The 9,036-nt window shown below is 40.7% G+C and overlaps 1 non-coding gene across 1 annotated transcript; it reads left to right on the top strand.

Annotated features, from left to right (window-relative positions):
- Positions 1-6,726: 6,726 nt before the first annotated feature.
- Positions 6,727-6,831, top strand: LOC122235199. The gene has a single exon (XR_006213325.1). It is a non-coding gene; the product is annotated as a U6 spliceosomal RNA (small nuclear RNA).
- Positions 6,832-9,036: the final 2,205 nt, after the last annotated feature.

Here is a 9,036-nt window from a genome sequence, read left to right as displayed (position 1 = left end):
CACACACACTGTAAAAGAGCAGTGTTTGCAAAAGAGAAAGGAAGTTTCAGGAAGTGTCTTCTGCATAGTATACTCTTTTGAACTTTGTATTCCTATGCTGTTTTGAGTTCCTTAAGAACTCAAGCCTCCAAATTAAAAATTGGAGGCCAGTATTTTTATCGGGAGTACTCTCAGAACTGATAAAAGAATGAGGAAAGCAGGATTTGGTAGCAAAAAAAGTTAAAGAAAAAAAAAAGTTGGAACCAAGATCTCAGCCAGTCCCCCAAAGAACTCTGCAGCTGGATAGGCCTTCAGATTTGTCTCCAATGAGGCAAAAGGGTAAGGCCATTTTACCCTTGCATCACCCCCTCACTGAATGTGTGCTGCCCCTAGAGAGAGACGACAGTGTTAGGGAAGGCAGTCATCTTTGGCAGAGGGCGATTGCTAGGAAGTGACTCAGCTAAGAGTAAACTAGGCTAATTAGGCCATGTCTTGATCTCCTATGTTGGCATATGAGCTATGCCAACGCTCCCGGCAGCTGAGGGGATGAGAGCCTTGTTCCTGAAGGGAGAATCTGGGCAGCACACCACAGGGTCCGCTACATCTGCTGTATCTACAGTTAGAAATACGGGAACATAATAGCCAATTGAAAAGTATACCCTTCACTTTTTAAATATCATAACGGTATTCTTCCAAAATATGACATGAGGAGAACATTATCAGAAGAAAACTGGCATCCTTGAAGATGTCACAGCTATTGATTTGAACTTTTTAGAAAGTCTTAGCCTAAGCAGCAAATTCCAGATATGAGCTACCAAGCTATCACTGGAGAAAGAAGGCTTTTTTAATCATTGTTTAGATACTAATAATGATCATCTCTAGTTTTTCAACATTTCTTCAAACTGAGAAAAGTGTGTATAAATGAACCACAAAGGTACATAAATGGTTTCACCAACTCCTGGTGTTCCTTCAGGAAGATCAGCCCATGGACTCACATTTCATACATAGAGAAGCAAAATCCCTTAGAGGTGCTTTTAGCAATAGGGATGAAAAACGTATCTGGTAAAATTACTTGTCTCACCATAGGAAGCCAGAATTAAAACCCAGGACTCATCAAAGTTTGCAGGATTAAGGCACTTAGCTAGAATTTTTTGATTGAGTTGGCCAGATTTTGAAATTTATACACAAAATACATAATGTTAAAACTGCTAGCACACTGAATCCCTTGGAAGTGTCCATTTATGTTATAAAGTTTAACGTTATATATGTAATATGGTGCATCACAGAGATATACGACACTTACCATAAGAAATGACACTAATTTACTTCTGAAGAGAAACTTATAGCATCAGCTGTGTCCGTGCCCGTATCCCAATTCAATGTCATACTTTAAAAGATATTTACTTCTTCAAGAAGATTTAAATGTAGCCACAACTACTTAAATGCCTTTCGAAGATTTTGAGGATCTGTAAAAATTTCTGGTGTCACTCTACTCGAATATTACGAAAATCCCGTTGAAGCCATCATTGTCAACAGCTCCAAAGTCAGACAGTTTCCTCTCTGAGTTCCAGGAGTTGTAAGGATGATGTGTGTCCACTTAGTAACGTCTTTAAGAGATGATGTTGTGAAAATCCTGACTGTTGACTTCTAACCTCGAGACCGGCATCAAATGGCCTTATTCGTTAGTTGGCAATCCACCGTAGAAGCCGGGAGGCCCCATCCGGGCTCTGCTGTGGCCTCTCAGCTAGTGACATGCAGGTCACCCAGGAAGGTTAGAAGTCAAACAATTGGGAAACATCCATGTCTTCATCCGTTCCAAGCGTGTTGATACAAGCTTCTTCGCTGGCCAGGAAATACAGCCAAGGGCAGAGAGGGCAGCACCTGCTAATCATTGGGCCACGCCTTGGCCAATTGTTCTGTGAGGCCTTCTTCCCCACCGCCCAGCCTTCAAGGGAGCGCCGACCGTCTCTCTCCCTTGACTCCACGCTGCGTTCATCTCAAAACAGGGCCACACCATGTCACTGACCAGCTGGACTCATCAGAAAGGCCACCATTTCATTAGGAAGTCCGACCCAGATGTACAGCACTCCCAGGAAGAACAATGAGAATTGCGTATCAGCCCTCTTCCAAGTAGAGGAAATGGGATGGGGAAGGCGGCACGGGGAGAGATGAGAAAGAAAACAAAGTAAAATTTCCGTGGCTAAAACGGTATAAATGACCCACGAGCCACTGCTTCAATATCGTCTGCTTCATTCAGAAAAATGTGCCTGGCGAGTAGGTGCTACGTTCCTCGGGTACTAACTATAAATTAGCAAATACACCTGGGCTATTAAAAATGAGTCTATGGGCAAAAATACTGCTGTTGTGAACCAGATGTTTATGCGAGTCCCTGTCTTGTTTTCACTTGCTAAATTTTATATAAGTTTATATTGATAATGAAGGGGCACCTTTGATGGCTGGTGCCCCAGTCGTGGCTCTTTGCCATCAAAAAAAAACCCTTTTCTTTACTCCTTGATCTGCTCTTTGCAGAAACGAGGCTTTCCACTCAGATAATGGGCAACATCTGTTCTTTTCAGGAACTATTTAACAAAGATTTTGTTTCCGTGAAAAATATATATATAAATGCCCAGATCTACTCTGTTCTCATGGGGAGAAATGATACACTGTGACACAAAATGCAAAGGATGATAGACGAAGGGAAGTTCTAGTACAATAAAGGATGTTTGTGAAACAGTATCTTTGGGATAAAAACAGGCTGCTTCAAGGGTTTGGGGACCTGGAAGGCAAGGGCCCTAACTTTGCTCAGGCAACTTGTTTTGGGTAGCTTAACCCCTCTATTAGCTGCAGGTGCAAACATTGCACCTGTAGCTAATTGCAGCCACAATTGGACCAAGACCATTGTGGGAACAATTAGACACTTAATTCTGAGGATGTGACTAGCCCACAATTAGCCCCGGCTAAAGTGTTTGTACCCACATGAAGGGAGACCGTGCGACTGTGCCCAAACCAAACTTTTTTTTTTATCCATGCACCTCTATATTCTGTTTTCCCTTTGTAGACAGAACTTAGGAAAAATAACTGGACGTGCAATGGTAAAATATCCATGATAAGAAAAACCACACTGAATGAAAATGAAGCTGCGTTGTCAAAGATACAAACAGGGGCAGCCGCACACATATAAATACGAACCGGGAAAGAAACTCTGTCAAAAGAGTTGCTTCAAACAATGAATTCCTTAGTTATGTCTCCCTTGCCAAGCCAGCAATTTATGATAATGGTGTAGAGAAGATTGCTGTGAGCTTGAAATCATTAGGTGAGTGTTCTTCACCTGTGATATGTTTATCCTCTTGAATGGAGAGGTTCTCAGGGATTCATGCCTTTATCGAAGTGACATCCAAATGGACTCACTTTCCAGACTCGGACCTTATTTTTCCCCTGCTACCATTCCCCTTGGAACATTCCCCAGCCATCCATGTTTTAAACATACAGATATTTTCTACTTGGGCATAAGGAAAGCTAGGGTTTTCAGTCACGAGTTCAAAAATGCCTTTAGTTAATCCAATAACCTTTCTTACACCACAGGTACGGTTTGAGAAACGACATGTTTTTCTAGTTTCATTTTTATTCGCTTTTACAAAATAAACGACTTGTCTTTGAAAAATTAGAAGCCTTTCAAGCACATTCTGTTACAGTTTACTGAATGCTGTATAAACCTTAACGTTCTATTTATTGCTCGACTAGAATAATACAACAGAGCCAAGTTCATATCATCAGTTAAGTACCCCTTCAGTGCATGATAAAGCAAATATTCTACATTTGCCTTCCTCTTGTTTCATCTTCTTGAAAGGCTTATATTTCATCGATGTTTAAAAATATTCATGTGTCTACGGGAACCTGGGTGGCTCAGTCGGTTGAGTGTCCGACTTCTGCTCAGGTCATGAGCTCACGGTTTGTGAGTTCGAGCCCTGCATCAGTCTCTGTGCTGACAGCTCAGAGCCTGGAGCCTGCTTCGGATTCTGTGTCTCCCTCTCTCTGTCCCTCCCCCCTCACGCTCTCTCTCTCCCTCCAAAATAAATAAACATCAAAAAAAATTTAATACAAATAAAAATATTAATATGTCTCAAAGTGGAAATTTCCCCATAGAAATGTCTTCCTCTCTCTCAGAGACAAGTCAGTCTAATACGTTCTGCTGCAGACTTTTTAACTAAATCATTAATTGGTTTTCAGAGCTCCTGAACTTACTGGCAGAAGTTTAAATGTACCCTTAAAATCAAGGGAGAGGAAATATAATAAATGTGGAAACTCTATCATCCCTTCAACTACGAGACCACTTCTAAGTTAATGCTGTGCATCATAACTGCCAGTTACATAAGCTCTGTATATAAATTATTAAGCACTTGATGTAGTAACACTAAAGCTTGTCCAAATGGAAAGATGCAGTGAAGTTTAGGCATTCCAATGACTACAAACTAGCAATCCTTCCTTTGTTATGGCCACTGCACAAATGTCAGGAAGACGCTGTCAGGGATTTCCTATCACCCTGAACCGCAACCTTTGCATGGGACCATCCATAACCAAGTGACCTTCTGCAGCTCATTAAAGGTAATGTAATGGATCATTCCCTCCTAATTGTGATCATCAGCAAATTAGACTCCTTTCTAGGCTAGACAGGCAGCAGGGAACTATGTGCCTAAGTAGAATGCATGAATAACTTTTCTTTTAGCCACGTGCCTTTCCTCCACACAAAGGAGAATATCGTAGAGTTGGGTGGTGGGGCAGATATGGAAGCTCTAATATGTGCTAGGATGTGCCTTATTTACATCATCTCGATGAAGCCACAAGATTTTTTTTAATTTTTTAATGTTTATTTTTTGAGAGAGAGAGACAGAGACAGAGACAGAATCTGAACCAGGCTCCAGGCTCTGAGCTGTCATCACAGAGCCCGATGCCGGGCTCGAATCTACAAGACGTAAGATCATGACCTGATAAGGCCGCTTAACTGACTGAGCCACCCAGGCACCCCTAGCCACAAGATATTTTAATGCTCTTCCGGAACTCAACCTTCATCCCAAAGCAGAGACGAGAGTAGAGAAAAATGATGCAGGTACATCAGGTGAGGCTCTTATTTGGCTAGTTTTGCAGTTATTCTCTTTTCCCTTCAGCTGACCTCTACTAGTAATTCTCGAACATCCAAAATACTATTATCTAACTACTGGTGGTAATTGTGAACTCTTTGGAAAATCCAATACTGTGATACTGATTTTTTTTCATTTAAAAAATGATATATGGGGAAAGGAATATAGAAACCCATGTGAAGGATAAACCACAAATTCTTAGCATGAATCAAAACAATGTATCTAGAATTCTTATTCTATCTAATGGCTCCTACTCCAAATACATTTGTCCCTGAGAGATCATTAGTATACATTTTATGATTGCACTGTGGCTTTAATAGTTCCCTAGCATTTGGAATGTTACTGGAAATTGAAGGTTAAAGAGTAATCTCATTAGATCATGACATCGTGCCAAGGATTTTCTAATCTATTGGGCTAAGCAATCTCTGGAGGGGGCAATTTTAGCCTAAACATGAAAGGTCCTGGACGGTAGAGGCAGGATTTATCTCAGTTAGCATCAGGAGCTCCACACACACCACCAGGTGAAGGTTGGCCAGTCTTCTTATGACTGGGCTCATAAGTTCAGTGTGCATCCAGCAAAAGGGTGTGGAAGGATTAGGAAACATCCATAATTCCTACGGCATATAGATAACACAAAATCTGCCATGAACACAATGGCACAAAAAATGTTTTAGAAGAGCCCTGGCTTTCAAGATACAGTCCCTTAACCAGCAGTATCAGCACTATGTGAAAATTTGTTAAAAATCCGAACTCTCAGCCCCACCACCCTCCCACCTCCTTACATCTACTGAATCAGAAGGCCTGGCAGCGAGGCCTGGCCATCTCTCTTTCACCAAGCCCTCAAGATGACCGGGATGCACGCTAGACGTTCAGAACCACCATATTAGGACACAAAAGTTAGGGTGACTAGTCTACACACATTAGCCCTATATTCCAAGAAAATATTTTGATATCACGATGTGGGGACATAAGTTACTTACAAATGGAAATGATGGGAGGAGCCAGAGATTCCAGGGCACAGTCTCAGGCAACCAACCTTCCGGGACCACGGGTACTGGGCAGAGCGAGGGCCAGGGATGTGGACCAAGGTGACCTGACGCAGCAGATGGGACACCTGATAGCACAGCCAAAGCCCTGACTCACTGAATAGCTTTGAGCCCTTGAACAAATAATTTACTGTTGCTAGACCTCCTAAATTACAGTTGGACTGTATCTCTGGGGTCCCTAGAAACTGAACTATTAGTAAAATTCCTTTTATCCATGCCCTGCAACCTTTGTCCTTGTCACTATTACAGGACATTAACTACCCTCTGAGTCAAGGAAGAGACAGGCATGATTTTGCACTGTCTGTTGGAACACAGTCTACTGAGGCAAGTATTTACAAGTTTCATGATGCTCAGATCCCACGTCTTAAATACGCTTCTGAATTAAAATGGGGCAACTAATACTTGCATTCTTCCTTATTTGCTCTTCCAAGGTAGAAGGGGGAAAAAAAATGCCTTCAAGTAATTTTTCATATTCACAAGTTATCATGATGAAAAGTACATTTTTGTGGACCTGGTTTAACCCTGGCCATGCATTACGGAAATAGCGCGTAAACAGCTCTTCCTGGGCTCGCTTCGGCGGCACATACACTAAAATTGGAAGGATACAGAGAAGATTAGCATGGCCGCGGCGCAAGGGTGACACACAAGTTCGTGAAGTGTTCCATATTTAAAATAAATAAATGGATAAATAAATAAATAATAACAAGTAAATTAAAAAGTAAACAGCCCTTCTTTCTCATTGTGTGTAAAGGAAGGGCAATAATTGTGCGGCTCTGGGGCGTAAGGATACTGAACAGAACCTCACGTCTTTAAAAGGATCAGTGTTGGTTTACGACTATATTACCGTAGTTGGCAAAACCATAATTGCAGAAGGATGAGGAGGAGTTTATAAAACTGGTATCTCATAATTTCGTATGCATACAGCTTTCCGTCCCCCTTTTCTCCTTATATTTTAAAATAATCTTTAAAAACATAAATCGTTTGATCCTTAAAAAAGGAAACATAAAGAGTCTTTGAATTTCCAGCTCTGCTGTCCTATATTTAGCAACAGTGGTTTACCACTCCCTTACATAATAATGTAAGATTTGCAACACTAAGCAAACCTACCAAGGAACAGCTATCCGTAGACCCTGTTAGATTTTCGTATCTGAGCTGGATACCAGTTTTTACCACTTGTATTTTTCACAAAATGTTAACTCTAGCATGCTGACACTTTTATATATTTTCAGTTAGCTTTATGATGCAGTCTTTCTTAGTCTTAGTCTTTCAATTTTTTAATCTTATGGTTATATAATATTCTCATACATTGCTATTCCATAATTTCCTTGACCATTACTCTAATCATGACTCCGTTTGTTTCAATATTTCTTGTCTTCAACATTTTGTTTCTACAGACACCTCTGAAAAAGCAATGCCTTTAATTTGTCACCTTCAATAAATGCCAAATAGTGGTGTCACAAGTTTCGAGTAGTTACAAATCTCACTTATTTCCTTGTAAATGCTGATATTTTTCTTCTTCTTCTTTTTAATATTTATTTATTTATTTATTTATTTATTTATTTATTTGGAGAGACAGAGCACGAGTGGGAGAGGGGCAGAGAGAGAGGGAAACACAAAATCTGAAGTGGCCTCCAGGCTCTGTGCTGTCAGCACAGAACCCAACTCGGGGATTGAACTCTGCAAAATCTTGACCTGAGCCCAAGTCGGACACAACTGAGCCACCCAGGAGGCCCTGACATTTTTTCTTCTTAAAATATGCTTCAAACTTTTTCCCTTTTGTCTTTTTTCATCATTTTTTGGTGTTTTTTCCTTTACTGAATCTTTGTATTTCTTCCCATATCTTTAGGCTGCAGATGTCCCTAGAGACCTGTCACCATTTCTCCTGTCTGCAACTAATTTGTGTCACCAATTTCTTTTTGACTTTGATGTCAATGTGAAGTTCAATTGTTTCTGATATTCACAAGAATAAAGCTATAAAAATGTTCACAACTTGCATAAACTTCTCAAAACATCGCATGCAAATACACACCCATCTTCAAAGGAGCTCCCATAGAAGATTTTTATTCTGGTTCAGAGATCACACCATTATGCAAAGTATTTTTCTTATTTTGGAATTTCCTTGGAAATCAGCTGATTTCTCTTATAATTACAACCAAGACGTATTATTCAGAATGATTGCCCTCTTTGTTTTCCAACAACGAGCAGTGCAATACTTTTAACTGGTTGCGATTTTATCGTCAAATGCGAAAATTTGAAGACTGACACACATTCTTTGACGTTCCTTCCATCCGAAGTTAGGGCCTGTGTCCCCTCCCCATGAATATGGATAGGCTCTCCAACTGCTTTGACCAGGAGAATATGGTGGAAGTGACAGACGCTCTTCCAGATTCCAAGCAAGCCATGAGAAACCGAAGTTTCCGTTTTTTTCCTCTTGTAAAACGCAGTAGTGAACTCTTGCGTTGCCGCGTGAATGGCCAGCTATGCTGAGCCCACCCGGATGTGGAGAAGCCCAAACTAGGTACGTGGAGATGTTGTAGGGAGAAAGAGACACGCCCAGCTCTTCGGTTCAGCTCCTAGCTTTTACGTGAACCCCCCTGAAGCCTCAGACATGGTGGAGCAGAGACAGTACAATCTGTGCGCTTCGAACATAAAATCGTGAGATGTAATAACGTATTTTTATTTTAGGCCACTCAGTTGGGGGACAGTTTTTTACATGGTAATAGAAACTGGAACGGGTAGTGACTACTCATCCTATTTCTGGAAAATTAAGTTATTTCCAGTTTTATACTATGGTTAATGATCCTCTATTAAATATGTTTTGTATAAATCTAGACGAACATTTGCTTATTTCTTCAATAGAAACTCCTATAAGTAGA

This window comes from Panthera tigris, chromosome F2 (assembly GCF_018350195.1).
Source record: "Panthera tigris isolate Pti1 chromosome F2, P.tigris_Pti1_mat1.1, whole genome shotgun sequence".
In the NCBI taxonomy this organism is placed as follows: domain Eukaryota; kingdom Metazoa; phylum Chordata; class Mammalia; order Carnivora; family Felidae; genus Panthera; species Panthera tigris.
The sequence above is the reverse complement of the archived record's forward strand: the minus strand, read 5'-3'. Positions and strand labels throughout refer to the sequence as shown.